The sequence below is a fragment of the Myiozetetes cayanensis genome, unplaced genomic scaffold (assembly GCF_022539395.1).
Source record: "Myiozetetes cayanensis isolate MyiCay16 unplaced genomic scaffold, myiCay2020 scf5-8, whole genome shotgun sequence".
Classification (NCBI taxonomy): Eukaryota; Metazoa; Chordata; class Aves; order Passeriformes; family Tyrannidae; genus Myiozetetes; species Myiozetetes cayanensis.
In genome coordinates, this window is record NW_026087742.1 from 76869097 (window position 1) to 76888754 (window position 19658).

Sequence of the window (19658 nt, forward strand, 5' to 3'; positions counted from 1 at the left end):
TCTGTGAGTGTGTGGTTCCTGAATTTAATTAAATTGTGGTGACTCCAGGGTTCCCATTCACTATATTGACTGTTACTTTGTGGTATATGTCAATAAATACCTGACAAATCTATCTGCAGATCAACACAGTTAGTTCTCCTTTTTTTTTTTTTTTTTTGTTAATACCAAACAAACTTTATCATGTTGCTGCTTGCTCCATTTTTCACACAAATAACGAATATATTGAGTAGCACAAATGCAAAACCGGAGCTATTGTGAAAACTGGCTATTTATTCCAGTACTGTTTCTTCTCATCTATCCAATTGTTAATTCACAGAAGGACTCTCCATTCTATCCCCTGTCAGTTCAATTTCTTTAAAAGCCTGTGGTGAGAGGCATTGTCAAAGGGTTATTAGAGATCCAGGGCATGTTATATGTATCATATATACCACACTTACCTATATATATCATGGCAAGTTTGTAAAAGAAGTCACACCATGATGACACTCCTCTATCATTTTTATTTACATACATGCTAATCTGTTCTACAATTTCTATCAATTTTCTCAGTGTAGCAGTGAGCCTGTAGCTACCAGCCTGATGTTCCCTGGAGCCCTTTTATTGAAATTGGCAGCACATCCTCAGCTTTTTTTAATCTCGGTTTTTAAGTTTGTCTGAGAGGGAAGCTGGGCAGTGTGGTTAATAGTTCTCTGGTGGTATGTTGGAGTGCCTTTAAAATTTCTGGGTGAGTAGCATTTAAATCTGTTAGCCTGCTATTGGTTCTAAAGTCTGATCTAATGACGCTGTGGTTTTGACAGTTATCTTGTACATGTACTGTCTTCTTGCTCCCATACACAGCTTGCATTTTCCTGAGTTTCAGAGGAGTGGTGGCCTGTTTGTCTCCATTGTCCCTTGGCCCTGCTAAGTAGGTGAGCAGACCTTCCTTCTCCTGTTTTGCTGCCTTAAGTGCTTTCAGTGTGTGAAACGGGAGCTGGAAAGGAGGAGGTTGCTGGAAGGCAGGAATATGCAGCCATGGGGGAGCACCTCTTTCTGCCTCAGTCCTAGTTTATGTAGGCTGAAGCACGTCCAGAAACCATGTCAATAATAATATATAGAGAAAGATATAAATTGGCTTTTATTGCATGAATTATTTGAATGGACAGGGCAGTTGAATGTAATTGTTTCCAGTTCTTATCACTCAGTACAAATCTCAGTTTCAATTAAAAAACTTGCACAGATGAGCTTTTTCAATTCGTTTAATAGATAATGGATTTATTTAGTATACTAATGTGAACTGTTCTGCTTTTGATTATATTCATAACAGGATTTTAATGCAAATCTTCAAATGTGTAAGACATTAATAGAATTTAGGATCAGAATGAAGGGGAGATTTCATAAGTCTTAATGTTTGTTTTGATTTTGAAGCAGTTCACAATTTGGTGTTTCATATTCATTCCTGCCATTTGATCTTCAGTACTTGTGACAAAGATCCTCAATTGTGCAAACTCTGTTTTTGATGTGGATCAGGCTTACATTGCCATGTCTCTAATGGCTTTCTGGCTGTTTTACTGGTTTTTACTCCCTGGAAAGAAAGATCTAATTCATTGTCCTAGTCTTAGAATACCTGAGGTGAGATAGCAGTGCTGTTCTCTTCCTCTTTTTCCTACTTAATTTTCCCTTTTCTTCTGCCTTCATGTATGTGGTGATTTTTTTTAAATTTCTTTCTTCAGTTTGTATGTATGTCCCTATGGTTTTCCTTAATTGCTTTTTGCTCTGACTGCAGGATCCTGGCTTGTTTATGTGAGGTTTGTGCAACCATTTTTATCTAGATTCTGCCTTTTGCAGTGGCTTCTGAATCAACTTCCATCCCTTGAATCAATTGAGGTAATGTGGCGTGGTGTTGCTTAGCAATGCTGGGAAGCTGATACTGCCTGGGTGATGTGTGTGCTGTAACAGCACTGAGCAAAAGAGACTACCTGTCCTCTGTGGTCTGTGTGGAGAAGAAATCTTGCATTTTTTAGTGTTTTCAGCATTCTTACCTTTATGTGTTTGAGTGGTTTTTTTTCCCCTTTAACGTTGCTGAGTAACAATTTTGCAGACTTAGATGTTCCTCCCCTCTTCTTCTTGATACATGCAAGTGTAAAAAACTTGCTAGTATGTAGAATCAAAATATAATTAGGATGTGGATCTTTAAAGAACTGGGTATCTAATTAACTGTCTTGAGATAGGTATGTTTTCTCTCTACCTCCCCCACATACCAAACAAAGCTGTTGTGAAGGCAGAGCTGAGCTTTGTAGGATGTTTCAGTCCTCCAAAGCAGCACGGATTAGCAGCCAACCTAGTGTGCATGGCACTGGATTAAAAACCAGGATAAATTTGATACCACCACCAATGTAAGAATATAGAAAGAGTTATTTCAGTAGCAGATGTAAAGATGTTAATGGAAGTTATTAGCTCTAAAATACTTATTTAAAATTGTTGACTCTTACATTGAAATCTAAATTTTCAATTGTGGGTAGATTTTTTTTAGTCTCATTTAAATTGCAAAAGAGCAAAGTATTGTTTCTTCCTGCTTTCTTGTTTTGTTGTTTTTTCCATAGCTAAGTAAACATACATTAAAAAACCCACAAAAAACCAAACTGTTTTCTTGTTTCCTTTTCCCCCTTCTTTTTAGTAAGAAACACTAGAAAAATGTGGGCACTGAGGGTGCAGCTATTGATATAAATATACCCAGAAGTCAACAGTGGTGGAGGTGGAGAGATGTAGTATGGAGGCTGATCCCACCTCAGTGCTGTTTATTAGGGCTGTAAAGAATTGCTTTTTAGAGATTGTTGAACAGGTTGATCTCTCTGATCAGCTGCTCCTGCCTCTATTAACTAGTAGTTTTCATACCTTACAAATACATTTCCAGTAGCCTGATTGTTGATTAATTTCTGGTTTAGACCATTTAATCCACACTACATACTCATTTATCCTTGTCTATAAGGAAACAAAACATCGAGCTGGCAAGAAGATTTATAGCAGGTTCATTGCCATGGTTTCAGACAGCCTTACATAGCCTAAAAATAGATTCAGGAAAGAATATTCTCTTCCCTTCCTTCCCTCCCCCAGCTCTAACTAATTGGAATTTCCTTTTGTTTGTATGATTTTGTTCTGGATTCACTGACTGACAGGTCAGGCAAATTTGTTTGATGTTTTGTTTTAAAGAGGAAAGTTCATCCAACTATCTAATACATTGGGGAGTGACTTTGCCTGGTAGTGTGCCAAGGCTATTACCTCCTGCTCCTGTCTCTTACACTTCAGTAGTGCTGCTCTGGTAGGCAGCTTATTGCAAACCAGTGAAATAGTCTGAGCTCTGTAAGGCACCATCCTGGGGATACCTTTGAAAATTATAACCTTGACATTGCCTTGTGCTCAGCAGGGGAAATTTATGGAGTACCTGATGATGTGCCTTTATCTGCTTGTACTGCTGCATGAGTAGTCTTCCAGAGTCCCACTGGCAGCTTTGCTGTGTCTCCTGCAACCCCACAACGAGGACACCGCAGACATGATAAGGATTGTGTTGTAACAGGCATGGCAAGTTTTAGAATACTGCTTTGTCTACAGCAGTGCCTGGTCTGTGGCAGCAAGGAGCTAGGTGAGGCAAACGGGGTGACCAGTGCTCGGTGTCCTTGCTGAGACAGCATCATGGCTACAGAGCCTTGGCTGGCATGCTTAGAGCTTGCTTGGACATGGCTTCACACGTCTGGATTGCAGTGCTGTTTGTCTTTGGATGTCAGAAAAATGGAGGTGGAACACAGCTTGGCAGTTAATAATGGCCTCTTCTGATGCGTACTGTCTATACTATGTTTAGTTTAGCTTTGGATTGTGTAGCTGAATTTCCCTCCCCCTTACCTTCAACAGAGGTGTTGACTGTTTCTGTTAGAAGGAATCCCAGATGGTTTTAGATCTCTCTTCCCAGACAGGAAGGGCACGGATTGGAATCACACTGATGCCTTGGATTTCCTGCATTGCTTCCTGTTGAAATGATGCGCCAAAAGCTGAGGGGAAGATACTGTGTTACTATATTCGGTGTGCAACTCCTGAGACTCATGTTGTGCCTATTTATGTTGGCAAGCAAGTAAATAGCCCCATAGTGGCCTTATCAACTCATATCTTTTAGTGACAGGTTTTGGAGCAATGGGAAAGTGTTCTATGTTGAATTGCAAAGGGGGAAAAAATCCTGTGTGGTGTCTTAGTTGATTGTTTGGCAGACAAGGTGTTGGTTCTGCCTATCCTTTTTTCATCACCAAGGCTTTGACTGCCCAAGAGAAGCTGTGGTAAGTTTATTCGTTTGTATGTGTTGCTACTGGTACCAGGCCTTTTCTTTTTTGCTGCTGCTGCTTTTGTGGTCAGGGTGCCCTAACCTTTTACTTAGGGACTGAATGGAGAAGGACTGATGTGACGTCAGGGTGCGAATGTGTTAGTGAATGGCTGCAGTGTATTGCTGTTTCCTTCACTTCTTGATTTATTTACTGGTTGTAAATGCTTTCAAACTTTCTCATGTTTCTGAACTGATCAGAGTTAGAGCTTCTTTTTCCATATACCATAGTGGACAAAATTGGTATATTTAGGAAGAAGGTGGTACAAGATAGCTAGGACTGTGGACAGGACCACTTAAGGTAGAACTGCTATTCAGAAGAGATTAAACCTTTTAAAGTCTTTTCTCTTGTTTGCATGCTGTGCCACTTTGCATTTGGTAGTTGCAACACGTGCCTATGCTTTCCTGCTCCTCTGTGTGATACTCTGCAGTATTTATGTGCCTGACTTTGGCAACTGGAAAGTAGAAGAGCAGCCCCCAAGTACAGATGAGGGAAATGTGCCTTCTCAGCCTTCCACAGAGGCAAGGACCTGCTTTGGCTTGTTCATTACCAGTACAGGGCATAATGTTTGGGGCTGGGGCATGGGCAGGTTGCACTGGCTCTTAGGTTCTTGTTCTGAAGAACCTTTCTTGTTCCTCTTGGAGTGAAGGTGAGTGTGCCATCCTTTTCAGAGGATGCACACTGGGATTTTCATAAAATACAGAGTTCCTGGCTCTAAGGGAGTTTTTTCACAAGCAGTTCAATGAAGTTTTTTCACATTTGGTGATTTTTTTTCTAGTTTCCCAAGCCAAACTGAAGCTGAAGGAGTTCCTAGAAGCCTCCAAGGATGAGAGAATGACTACTATCTGTGTTTGGTTGTGTGCTCCCTGGGGAGAAGGGCAGACTGCTTCATGCAGGCCAGCCCAAATTGAGGAGCCAGGCCATGTAAGCGACCCTATGAAAATATAATCCTCTCTGATGCCAGAGAGAAAAATTTTCCATATCTGGTAGATGTTTAGATATTCTTTAAGTGCACCTTCTTTCTGTTGTAGTGATTTAAACCCCTGGAAATATTATATGCATGAATTTACATAAAATCAACCTGCATAAAATTACATCAATGCACAGTAGATGATCACCTCTTTCCCCTCCCAGCTATCCAACACTTGTGTCATTTTACATCCATTTTTGTTCCCTTCAATGCTTCCAGCCAATTCCTTGCTCTGCTCACTGTGTACCAGTGTGCTCCACATGGGAAAACTTACGTGTGTGCACTCTCCTGAAATGTGCTGAGCTTTGCACCAGTGCTCACCTCCTTCATTTAAAGATGAAGAGACTGTGGTGTGTTTGTCTGTGTGTCTATCTGGGGGTGGCAGATGGCAAGAATCAGAGATAGGAGGTGTGTATGTGTATTTATAAATACATACATACATACATACATATATATATATATATATGGAGGAGCTCTCAGGTTGCTGGTAGATCTACAGGATTAGAGGAGTTGGGGGCGAGGTTAAAGCAATGCCAAAAGCATCAAATCATATACTGTTTGTTTTGTCTGGATAATGAGGTGTTATTTGAAGGCAGATGCTTCACTTGTAGACTTCGTAGGAATTCAAATATTCATATTCGGGAGTTATTAAAATTAAGGATACTGTTTTCTGGACTCTCAAGGTAATGCAGTTCCTGGTTCTTAACTCTTCCTGTAAGTTGTGCAGTTTTTCCTTATTTAAAGAAAAAAATGAAAATCCATTCTGTTTGAAAATAAAAACTGCCATAGCAACTATAAATTTTATGCCCTTTGGTGGGGATTTCTGGCCGTGGGATGAGAGTTGCAGTGGCAGCAAAATGTCATGTTCCTCTGCACAGCTTTTCAACCTAAGGGAGGGGGAGACCTCTGAGTTGTTGTGTACATGCAGGACAGGGCTGTTGACTTCAGGAAGGAAATCACAGAATCATAGAATATCCTGAATTGGAAGGGATCCACAAATATCATTGAGCCCAACTCTTGACGCTGAACAGGACAGCCCCAAGAATCACACCGTGTGCCTGAAAGTGTTGTCCAAATGCTTCTTGACCTCTCAACAGGCTTGGAATAAATCCTGAGAAATCCGTCAGGAATAAAACCTGATGCCATTGTTCATGCTTAAGGAAATAAGCTATTTTCTATCAGATACAACATACTTCCCCCGCCCTCCACCCCCTTTCATTTCTTTTGCCCTTCCTGACAATCCTTTTGCACTTTTAGGGGCCTATCTCCAGTTCTTGACTTTTTATTTGCTTATCTTTCACCTGCAATTTCTCCTCCCTTCCAGACCAGACACCTTGCCTGTTGTGGCCACCCCCCTCTCCATCCTTGCCCAGTTTTTCTTTCACATGCAATCATCTTTTTTTCCATTTTCCTGCCATGTTTTGTTCACTGCCTTGGGATCCCTGGCTCCCTTCCCTGCCCGTTGCTCTTGCTCTCCCTCTGTTTCGGGCCCTTGTCCCAGTCTGTTCCTTCATCTCCCTCGGGTCTGGCATTTGTCCGTGCTGCACTCCAGATGCACGCCTTCCGCTTCCTTGCTGCTCGGGTGCTGGCAACCCCACCATGGCCAGCACAGGAAAGATGGGCTCCCTCCACTCCAGGGCCTGGACCTGTTCCAGAGCCTGGACCCGCTCCAGTTGGGCAGCCATGGAAATGAAAGGAGTCTTGGGCTCCTCTGTTCCCAGGCTGGCGCGTGCTCTTCCTCTCTGTGGGTAGATACTGGGTTGTCTTTGGGAAAGTGTGCAAAGTTCGAGCGTGGTCAGCAAGGAAAAACTCCTGGGAGATACTAGTCATGGGCTTTTTAAAGGTCTTTGCCTGCCATGGATATGCTGTGCTACCACTGGATATGGGTATAAAGGCTGATTTCCGTGTTCAGCATAATCTAAAGTTACTTGAGACTCAGGAGCCAAGAAAGAAATATGAGGAGTATAGGATGTTCTCCAAGGGAAGAAGAGCAATCTAATACCTGGCCTGCCTGTTTTCCTGGCGCAGCAGTGTGCTCTGCCATGCTGCTTTACTGGGAGCCTTGTATTTACTGAGGGGACACGTTAAAATCTTACAGGCAGCACTCACTTGGGATTATTTAAAATGTATTATTTATGTCCCTCTTTCTGCTTGATCTTTCACTGGCAACTTCTGCCTCTTAGTATCTGGATTTTAAAAAAGGATTTGAGTCCTGTGCCTCTCTATCTTCCTTGGATTGTAAAGGCTGTTTTGGAGTCTTGCTTCCAATGACATTTTGAGGAGATCAGTGCAGACTAGTGGGCCACTTTCGCAGTATTTCTGCTTTCTCTTTTGTGAGCACTGCAAAGAAGACGACAGAACAAGAGAACTGGTACTTTCCACTGTCTGCTGTAGTAGTAAAAAGTACAGATTCCACAGGTAATGCTTTTTCACACTTCCAGGCAGGTGAGAAATCAGTTTTGAGATGAAACAAAAGCCACGGGGATGTAATTTGCACTGAAACAGGTTTGTTGATAGAGACAAATGGGGTGGTTGAACAGGCAAGCCCTTCAGTAGCTGCAGCTTCTAAAGCTTGCTGTAATAGTGCTGTGCTTTTGAGTGACTTCTGTTAGTTTTCATTGTGAGGTTAGTTACAGTGGGGTGAGGATGTTAATTCTACAGACACAACAGCACCTAAAAGAGCTGTTTTAATCTAAATCTGTCTTATGTGAAAACCTACTTTAGTCTGTCTTCATGCAATGCATATAATACTTATGTTTTAGCCAAACATAAATGAGGATGTACCTGTGCAACCTGGCAATGATATATCCGTGCATCTGTCTCACAGTATCCCTGGTAGCTCTGCACCAAATGCATGCAGTGTTATCAAGTATCTAAAGAGAGAAAAGTACTTAATCTTGAAAGATCAGGAGAGGGTGTCCAGACTGTGCTGTTCAGAGCAGGTAGAGTCTTTCAGGTGTTCAAGTGTTTGCACAAAGAGAAATGAGATAGAAATCTAAGCAAGTTTGAAAGTTTTGCTATAGTTTTTAAAATAATTTTTGAAGGAAGAGTAGAGATGTAATGTTAAAACACTACAGGGTATTTGGATCTGGAAATTATACAATCATGCATCATGACCCATTTTATCTTCACCAGTATGCAAATGGATCTATTAAGTTGTTTTCTAAACAACAGTACATAAAGCAATTTTTTTCTTGATGGTACAAGTATTTCTTGCTGGGAACTGTGTCATTACCAAGTGTGGTATTTCCTTGGTCAGGAATAATAAAGGCTTCTGTTTAAAGACTTAATTAAAAAAACAACAAACAATCAAACAAAACAATCATTTTAAATTCAATTATATCAAACAGTTTTACAAACTTATAAAAAATCTGTTTTGGGAACAGACATTTAAATATTTAAAGACTTCAGGAGTTTTTTCTGGTTTTGTAATTGGGTTGTATACTGAGCATATAACTGTGACCATAAATACGTTTTTCCTAGTGGAAAACCTATGTAATAATTTTGTGGCAGTTTGATCACGAGCTTTGGACATAAGGTAATCTAGTCAAGGCCATTATGGCTTCAATTTAACATGTTTGGATAGGCGTCTTCCCTGGCTGCGTAATGCTGGGCAGTGATGTCATTGTCCTCTGTGGTTTTGAGCCACTGTGCCATGAGGTACCTACCCTTCTCGTGCAGCGCAACGTGTGTGGTGGCAACCTCATGAGCTTCTGCTCCCTGCTTGTGCAACACACCACCAGTGCAACAAGTTGAAACTGATTGCTCTCAACAGGAGAGGGAGGAGAGAGAGGAGGAGGAAGAATGCGATTTTGGCATGCAGACAAGCTGCATTTTGGTTTCTGCTAGGGCCCTGCATGCTCAAGGCATGGAGAGGCTCCTCTGAAGGGCCACTGAATACTTGAATTAGTCTCTGTTGCTTAACCGCTTTCTGGAGGAGCTGGCTTGTATTTAGGCAGTGTGAATACCTCTACTATATACTCATACTTGGTTCAGAGAAACAGCATTTCCCCTGAGCTGTTTCATTTCTCAAAAACAGGACTGTATCAGATTTTCCCCCATCTGCCGAACAGTAGTACTAATGTAGTGTGTTATTTATTCTTTTGACATGTTTTTATTTCATGGAAAATGTCTACGTTATGCTTGAAGCTGGGTATGAGTTGCTGGATCCTTTTCAGAATTCTGTTAAATCTGGAAGTAAATCAGATTACTTTCTTCTACTATAAGCACATTCGGCTTGGCTTTCACATGAGGTGTTGTATGGGTGAATGAGCCCAGAGCACTCCAGCTGGTGCAACAGCTTTATTTATGCGGAGTGATGGCATGAAAGGGTTTTATAAAATGCTTTTAGTGGCTTCAGGAGTGATTTGTACTACTATTGAACCACCAAACTGCTTTAAGTTCTTACCCACTTTGCTTGTGTTTTCTAGTGACAAACTGTGGGCTTGGGTGATGACCCAAATAATCAGGAAACTGTGCTGGCTAGAAACACAAGAAATAGGGGTTTTATTAGACTCTCTTTATATGTTTCTTGCATTTACCATGTGGCAATAAAGCTTCCACAGTCTTTCTGTTCATAATGTGAAATAGCTTTTTTGCCCACATGATGATGTTTTTATATCTCAACTTTAAAATGCTTTAGGTCTTCGTAAAATGATAACATGTACACTCTCACTTCTACAACACATTTTATCATCCGTAAAGAATTAGCTGGGTTTCTTCAGCAGGTGTTTTATGCACTCTTTACTCTTAATATTTTTTCCCTCATAGCCTTTTTTTATATATATTGCATTTTTTTACTTGTGTAAGCATGTTGAGTTTTACTTTTTCATAGGTTTTAGAGACAGAATTGGCAGGTTATGCAAAATGGAAGGGATATCAATAAAATCAAATATGTAAGTATATGATAGAACTAGCTCACACCTTCTTCCTAAGCATAATTTCTTATGCAAACATTTTTGTCAGTAGTTTGAAAAACATCTCAGAGAACAGGTTGGGAGTTTCACAAAAAAGAAGAAATATCTTGTTCCTGGCCTGAGATAAAGCAGAAATTTTGTAGAAAAGGTGTGGCCTGTTCTATCAGGAAAGTAAAGTGTTGGGAAAACAAAATGTCAGGAAAGTATTTTCAATGGAGAACATTGTGTTGAACTTCATGAAAAGCAAGTGGGCAATATTTAATTCAAATTTTAACTTGTCTAATAACAAATGAAGCATTTGTGTGGAAATATCTCCCTCCGGTCTATTAAGGGATTCATGGCTCCACGAGCTCCCTGTTTTGCTCCGACTGTGCCTTTGGATTTGAAGTGAAAATATAGTTGTTGGGTGAGAGTCACTAATTGAGCAATTGGAGCTAATCATCCCCTTGGTTTAGCAGATGAGACAATAATTTTCTTTCCAGGAATAGCCAGAATTACTTGTTTGTGCAGTGTCTTTGAGCTGGCTGATTTAAAACCTGAATTAAAAACTTTAAAATTGTCTGTGTTGGTTTGAATATGACGTTGGCATTCCTGATTCAAGTAAGTAGCTCTGATCGTGGTATAAAGGGTGCCATGAAGGGGTAATGAAGAACAAATAGTGAAGACAACTCTACAGAGGTTAGGAAATAATCACAAGCAGCCCCAAGAGTAACTTGTATGAAGAGGTTTCTGAGGAGTTCCTTTGAGAGAGTGAGCATGTGAAGTTTTACTTACTTAATTTATCACTAACATATGTACAATGGTTTTGCTCGCTTGTATGAGATACAAGGAAGAAAATAAATGTTCCTTGCCTGCAGTAAGTCTCTAATGCGAGGTTGTCCAGAAAACGTTACACACAGCAAATCAATATGTTTACTTTTTTAATACCATTGACAGTCATCAAAAGTAGTTTTAATTTTGTGGGTTAAAAAAAATAATCATAGACTAGATTGGCTTGATTCACAGAACAATCTGTATTTGGGATAGGGGATGATTTTTTTTCACAGAGGCAATTGCAAAAGCATGCAGAAACCTATTGCTGCACTTGTTGATAGATCTACTGACAGGTGTGTGGTTGAGGAAAAAAGATAGTATACATCAGATGTGTGCAGGATGGGACTGCTCTTTGCTGACATCTGGCAGAAGAATTGGAATCTGGGACAGCTACTAGTGCCACAGAATTGCAGACAGTTTTAGGACCTGAATGCAATGAAGATAAATGAGCTCCAGTTGGAAGCTCAATGGCCCTAAAGGTAAAAGCAGGAATGAATGCAGGCACTCTGAATGCTGTACAGATAGTTTTGCAAGAGGTGTTTTATGTCCTGTACATTTATAAATGTTCATTATTCTGGATTTCAGGCTACATTATTGGTATACTGAATAGTTAGAGTGTTTTTAAAGCTTTGTATTCCTGCCTAGGTCCCTAAATTAGACATTGATTTCATGTTCTAGCTAGTTTGGTGTTAACAACTGAGCATATTGTGTTGCTCTACAAACCTAAGTGCTTAGTCTGTCCATTTGCATAACCATCCTATAGAAACTGAGTTAAGGGATAAGACAATGTTATTTAGAGGTTTTCAGAGTCTGACCAAGATAAGCAACTTTGTGGGCTCTCTTTATTTTCAATAAAGGTGATACATTTTATTATTTTATGGATAATCTCGCATAGCTGAGAGCATTTCTTATTGCTGCAAGTCGTAGGAAGTCTGCAGAATGCTAAAGAATCTGACTCTGAGACTTGATTTTGCAAGTCTGCCTACTTTTTAATTGACAGCCATGGTGTTTTCTTGAGCAGGCAGGTTTTCCGAAGTTGATTTTCTGTGTCTTTAGGGACAGGGAAAAAATAATCTGTATTTAGAAATGAAAGCCCAGTTAAGGAGCTCCCCCTCCATCCTTTTTCCCACTGATTGTACAGGGGACTAGATGTGATCTATCTTCTTGCTGATCTTGACCATAGATCACCTAGAGCCTCCCAACTTCTGACTTTCTGAGGCAGCCATCACTTACAATGTTGAATTTGGTTTTGTTTTGTTTTGAGCTAGAAGATAGCCCAGTGGTATGGAAGAACTAGCTTTTTATTGGCTTCCTTCTCTGTGTGAATGTTGTGGATGAATTGGCCTTTTATAATACTTCTTTCTTTATCTGAATATTGTGGATGTGAGCAGTAAGGGCAGATAGGAGTCTGAACATAAATCCCTAAAGTACCTTCAGTTGCTAGGCTTCCTTTTGAATCTGAGCAGCCAAGCTTAGTCTGCAGGTGCAAGCAGAGAAACAGACATCTGTGTCTGTACTTCTGCTCTTCAAGCTTGTTCTATTTTTCTATTTAAAACTTTTCACATTTCTTTGCTTCCACAAATATACTGGTCCATTAGCCTAATGAAAAATTTCTGGATTTATGTCAGATTTCTAATTTGTGTTTTTCTTTCTAAGGACCTTCTTATAATATCAAGAGTAAATGAGGTTCTGTGTGTAATAATGTGAAGCATGAATGTTGTGTTAGAGAGGCAGCTGTTTGTGTGTTTTGGTAGTTCCTTAAGAAAGTCAGACCTTAAAGAGAAGCTTTTCCTCTATATTCTCCCATGAGAAACTGGCAAAGACTCATAAGATTATGGTAACTTCAGAGCTTTCAAAAAACACACCCCTTCTCTGCTGTGGAGTTCTCCCTTTTACAGAGTATTTGTTTTGTATTTGTGAAAAGGGTAAGTCACCTCTAGGTGTTCCCTAGAGCTGTCCCATGTAGTACAGAGTGAATCCCACTCAAAAAAGAATTCTGGTGGTTCTTTGCCTGTAATGGGGCTGAACCACTTAGTTCAATGTAGCATGACTTTGAAAAATTGCCACTTATTGCTGCAATATTATGCTGTGTTCATGAGTCTGCTGCCTCTCCAATCAACTTCCACCACTGCTGCTCCTGGTGTGCATGAGCTCTCAGCTGAGCAAGTGCTGAGGATGGTTTCTGAGGGCCATAAAGATGGTAAGAGGGCTGGAACACCTCCCGTAAAGACAGGCTGAGAGAGTTGGGGTTGTTTAGTCTGGAGAAGAGAAGGCTTCAGGAAGACCTTCTAACAACCTTCCAGTACCTAAAGGAGGGGTTACAAGAGAGCTGGAGAGGGACTTTTTACAAGGATGTCAAGGGGATAGAGCAAGGGCTGATGGCTTTAAAGAAGGTGGGTTTAGATTAGGTATTTGGAAGAAGTTCTTTCCTGGGAGGGTGCTGAGGCACTGGAACAGGTTGCCCAGAGAAGTTGTAGATGTCCCATTCCTGGAGGTGTTCAAGGACAGGTTGGATGGAGCTTTGAGCAACCTGGTCTAATGGAAAGTGTCCTTGGCCACGGCAGGGCGGTTGAAATGAGATGATCTTTAAGGTCCTTTCCAACCCAACCCATTCTGTAATTCTATGCAATTTCAAAATTGTGGGGTTCTATGAAATAAATTTTAAGTTGGACTTTGTATGATCCTTGCAGGTCCCTTCCAAGTCAGGATATTTACATGACAATAACATAAATTTATGTTAATTGTCATATTTGCTTTGCACAAGTTTGGCAGGGACTTGTGGAAATTATTGGAATAATGTTTTGCAGTATAAAAACCAGAGTTGTATTGGCCCTCTGTCTGCTATCCATCATTTCAAACTGAATTTGGTTTCAGTCTTACTGGTCCTTTTCCTTGTTATACTATGAATTTTTATTTTTTTAAAATATTGGTTCAAATAACTTGCTCTCTTTTTTAATTTTTATGTTAATTCTGGTATATGAATGAAAGTGCAGTGTCATTGATAATTTATGCTGCACATACAGAATTTTCTGTTACTGAAGGTGTACAAGTCTGCTGTGTGCTTTTGGTAGGGCTCTGTGTTTATACCTGCTCTGCTGTTGTCCATGGCGGGGGGGAGGGGAATCTGTACAATAATGTGAAGGATGAGCACATCATAAGAGAAGTGGGCTTGGTTGCTAAATTAGCCTCTGCAGTGTGATGGCTGAGTTGTAGAGATGTCCTACTCTCTCTACTTTGGAGCATTAGCGTCTTATGCATTGGTGGACTGAGCCTCAGAGAGAGGGGTGGCATCTTCACCTTCACAGTGAGATTTTCTGAGCCCTCCATCTGTGACCTGTGCATATTATCCTGTCATTCCTTATACCTTATTTATTACGATTCCTTAAACTTCATTTTGTCAAGTTTTGTGGTTTTCTGCAAGTATGAAAGTACTTACAATTGAACATGAGTACTTGACAGGAGTGTTAGAAGCAGTATTTGTTGTAGTTCTCTCCACAGCTGAGGCTTTCCAAAAGCTTTACGAGAAGCTGAAAGGCATATGTGAACACTTTGCCTGAGCTGCACCTTTTTCTCCTTGCTGCTTCGTGTTCGTTATCCTTTGGAAGATCTGAATTGAATTTATTCCTTTCTAGCCCTCTGGTGCCTTCATTGTTCTTACTGTTGGCTTATAAGCCATTGAGTCAGTTTGTGTCATCTCATCTGGTGCTATGGTTATATTGATAATTTTAATATCTTTCAAGTATTCCATTGTCATAGGAGCTTGGAGACCATGTTTTACCAGCATCCAAGAGGCCTTGACTGCAGCTTTAGCCCTACGTCTGATCTCCTCCAGTGACTTTACAGGCCACTCACATCGTCCCGTTGTGCCTCAGGATTCACCACCTTTGAGAGGAGTATAGTGAGCAGTGTGCTTCCTTCTGCTTCATGCTGTGAAAATGTGTTTTAAGTAAAGCAAAAGAAGTAGAAAAGGCCTAGATACATGGTACCATTCTCACCCTATAGCAGGCTTCTTCAGGCTTCAAGAACCTCTTGCATCAAATGTCCAATCCTCTTTGTCTGACCTAGAAGAGCAGAGTAGTTAACAGATTAGAGCGGCATCTATTGACATGAGCTTTGTTTTAATTTTAAACAGTGACTTATTGCTTCTATTTCCCTCAGTATTTTGTAATTTTTGTAACCCTTTATTCCTGCCCCTCTGTTCCTCCTACCACCTCTCCTCTCTCCCACCCCCAAATGCTGTTTATACTCCTAACTCTCTTTAGTCTGAGTAAGTTTCAAAATTTTTTCATCCTGCCAAAGAAAAATATGTGGAAAGTTTAATTGGCCTGAACCTTTCTGATGCTATGAAATGTAGCTGTTTTGGACATGGAGAACTAAGGTGGCTTTATGTTGAACCACATTGTGGCCTTTGTCAAGCTACTGCACAAGTATACACAGACCTTAAAATTTTAATCTAAGCATTTAGTATCTGTATGAAAGGATTGTTAATGTGTGATTAGGACAAAACAAAATCTACTAATCTATCTAATGGCAGTTGTAGCTTTTTTTTGTGCCTTTCAGGTGCTTCAGATAGAGTTAGCTGAGAAGGCTTGAGTCAGCCCTGTGGTTTGCCAAGCAGCTGGCTGGGCTTAGCTCTCCCTGGCCTTGGGTTTGCCAGCCTGCTGAGAGCTAATTTGATTTGCTAATCCAGCCAAAAACAAAACACTGAATTGTTTTACAGAATCATGAAATATGCCATGTTTGAAGGGACTCACAAGGATCATCAAGTTTCAACCCTTAGCCCTGCACAGGACTGTCCCCAGGTTCCTGAGAGTATCATCCAGACACTTCTTAAACTCTGTCAGGCTTAGTGCTGTGACCATTTCTCTGGGTACCCTGTTCCAGCACCCAACTACTCTCTTGGTGAAGAACCTTTGTCTATTATCCAGACTAAACCTCCCATGACACAACTTCGGGCCATTCCCTCAGGTACTGTCACTGGTCACCACAGGAGAGATCAATGTCTACCTGTCCTCTTTCCCTCATGAGGATGTTGTAACTGCAATGAGGTCTCATGTCTTCTTCTCAGGCTGAACAGACCAAGTACTCTCAGCTGCTCCTCATACAGCTTCCCCTCAAGGCCCTTCACCATCTTTGTTTCCCTCCTTTGGACACTCTCTAAGAACTTAATATCTTTCTTATATTGTAGTGCCCAAAACTGCACACAATATTCAAGGTGAGGCCACACCAGTGCAGAATAGAGTGGGACAACCCCCTCCCTGGTGATGCTGGTGATGCTTTGCCTGATGTCCCCCAGGACACAGTTGACCCTCCTGGCTGCCAGGGCCCTGCTGACTCATATTCAACTTGCTGTTGACCAGGACCGCCAGATCCCTTTCCATGGCACTGTTTTCCAACATCTCATTCCCAAGTCTGTACGAACACCCAGGGTTGCCCCATCCCAGATGCAGAATCCAGCACTTCCCCTTGTTGAACTTCATATGGTTGGTGATTGCCCAGTCCTCTAATTTGTCCAGGTCCCCCCCCAGGGCCTCCCTGCCCTCAAGGAAGTCAACAGCTCTTCCTGGTTTTGTGCCATCTGCAAACTTGCTTAATATCCCTTCCAGTCCTGTGTCCCAGTTATTTATGAAGATGTCGAAATGCACAAGGCCTAAGATTGAGTCCTGTGGAACCCCACTAGTGACAGGTCACCAGTCTGATGTCACCCCATTCACTCTGTGCTCCACCCATGACCAATTGCTCACCCACCACATGATCTGTTTATCCAGCTGTGGGATGGACATTTTGTCCAGAAGGATCCTGTGAGAGACAGTATTGAAAGCTTTACTGAAATCCAAAAAGATTACATTAACTGGCTTCCCTTGATCAGCTAGGTTAGTTACCTTGTCATAAAAGGAAATCAGTTTGGATAAGCAGGACTTTCCTCTCATGAAGTCATGCTGGCTGTGACCAATGACTGCATTGTCTTTCAGTACTTCCCAAAATAATCTTCTTCATAACTTTGTCAGGCACTTAAGTGAGACTGACGGGCCTGTAGTTTCCAGGGCCCTCTTTCTTGCCCTTCTTGAAAATCGGGACGTTTTGGGTTAGAGAGGTGCATTGGCTCAGTCTAAGGAGGTTGAGAGTTGGTGTACAGCATCAGGCAGGACTGCATGAGTGGGAGCTGGGAAGGAGCAGGAGGGGCAGTGTCTCCCCCATGGGCAGCTTTGGTGCCTCAGATAACTTCTCCCCTCATGCAGGTTAGGATACAGGCTAGCTTTCTGGAGCAGTTCCTCTCCATCTTTGCAGGTGCTACACCCCTTCTGAGAAGGGCACTGACATCCAGTGAATCTGCAACAGAAACAGCAGTTGGGATTTTGGCCCTGGGTTTCACCAGCTGTCATAAAGGGTAGGCAGAAACTCTTAATTTTCAGGGTTCGGATGAGTCTTTTTCATTTACCACTCTCTTTGCTCCTGTATTACTTGTCTAACTGTACATATGTATTACTTAGAGCTGTGTATTTTGGAATCTGTTGGCTGCTGCTGTTTCTTCTTCATTAATACCCTCCCCAATTCATTGTTGTCTTTCTACTAGAGTGTCTTTGAATTTCTCTATCCTTTGTCCAAACCTGATCCATCTCTTCATTGTGACAGGTATTAGGTATCCTAATCCTGCCAGGTTTGTTCAGTGTTTACTTAATATTCTTCTGTTGCATTCTGTAACCTTAGTTCACTGTCTTCTAGATCAAAGTGATTTAGAGAAAGGTACGCAGCTTGACTGATGTGCTGCGTTATTTTAGAGAGGGTAATTTTTAAGGCCTCTTACATAAAGGTATAATAACAATATTTTGCTGGTGTTATGACAGCAGCTTAGTAAGACTAGTGTCATGCAGAAAAAAACCTTAAAAAATATCCAGTGCAGCATGTGGATGTTTAGACATGCTGATTAAAAAATGAAAGGTCTGCTTTTAATTTTCTAAGTAGCAGATGCTTGTGATCAGGGTGGCCAATAGTTCTTAAATCTTTGCTTCCAGAGGGAAGTGTGTGTGTATAACTGAATGGTTATATATATATATATATATAGTTTCTATATTACTTACTGTGAATAATAATAAAAAGCCTCTTAGCTATATAAACGAGTAGTTTTGCTTGTACCTTTCCTCCATTTTTTTGGCTCCTAAATTTGAGTACTTTTTTCCATGTTTCACAAAGTTTATTGGCCTGTCTGAATCTGTGTGTGGGCCACTAGATCACCTAGTCAGAAGAGCATTTATAGAAAGATTCAATGTTTGTAATATTTCCTTGCATTGATTGTTTAAAGGTATCACTTGAACTGACTGGATTGATTCCTATGTTTATGATTTAATGGAAAGAACAGGTTTCTTCTTCGTTCACTTTAAATGTCAGTATGTAGCCAAACACTTTTGTAGTAACACAGCAGTTGTAGAGGTCCTTTCTGCCCTGTTAGTGTGATCTGGGAAATGTGGTGGCTTCAGAAGAGCTCTTAAAACAGCTTCTGAATTAATATGAACATGGACCAGAATCACTGTATATAGTGGCACTTCCAGACTAGAAGCTACCATGCCTGTGTACTCCGCACACAGGAAAATCAGATTTATTTGTAAGGGGGTCTGAAGTTCTCTATGTAGAGCTTGGAATTCTGGAATTTTGTAATTCCATAATTCCTGCCTCCAGCTGCAGCTTTCCTATTGGCACTGTTTGTCTTAAAAGAAGACATAATTAATTTTAAATAATAAGATAAATTTATCATTTCTCTTTACATTTTTTGATTACAATGCCAATTGAGGACAAATTTGCCTCTCCAGTAGTGTTTGGCATGGGCTTGGGTAGGTTTCACTGGTATATCTCCAACCTTGGTGAGTAGGCTAGTGGCAAATCATTGCAAAAGCTTGCCTGTGTTTTTTTCTTCTCCTTCGCTTGTGCCTATTAAGCTGATATTTAGAAGTATGGGACCCTTAATTTTTAATTCCCTTCCTTTTCAGCTAAGAGGTTTTTCTAATTTTTTTTACTCTTTGGTATTTGCTGTGTAAAAAAATCTATGGGAACAGATTACTTGGGACATGGAAGAGTAATGTATAGTAAATAGTTTATCTTGTCAAAGACAGGGTTGTTTTTATTCTACCCTTGTGGAGGGATCTGGTATCTTGCTACCTGTCACTGTTCTTTACACTGTACTGTAGAACTGGTGATGCATTCAACCTACTACATAGGTTGTTTTGTGCTTCCTATTTTTCCTATATATGTTTCTCAATAATTGTAACCTCAGAGTTAAAGTCAGTCAGTGTTTGGTAGCACTCTTCTTGTGCCTCTGTTCAGCTGGAAAGTTGTATTTCCATTCTTTCTGCGTGCTCCACGTTTTGGTCACTGATCACCATATAAGAGTCATACAGGATGAAAATGCATATACCAAGACAGATAAGTGGACAGTAGCAGTAGATTTCATCAGAAATCCAGCTAGAGTGTCAGAAAGGGGGTAGGAAAAGTGAGATAAAATACTAGTGTGATGTGTAATATTCAACAAGTAAAACTGAGGTGCTTGAATTTAAAAAGAAGGTTTAAAATTGTGCCAGATAATGAAAAATCACACTGAATATCTGTTGTAGCTTTGTCTCTTCTTAG

At 40.7% G+C, this 19658-nt stretch overlaps 1 protein-coding gene across 2 annotated transcripts in view; it reads left to right on the forward strand.

Moving 5' to 3' along the window:
- FARP1 (FERM, ARH/RhoGEF and pleckstrin domain protein 1) overlaps positions 1–19658 on the forward strand; it is a 200411-nt gene that overhangs the window by 19424 nt on the left and 161329 nt on the right. The gene's annotated exons all lie outside the window — the stretch shown is intronic.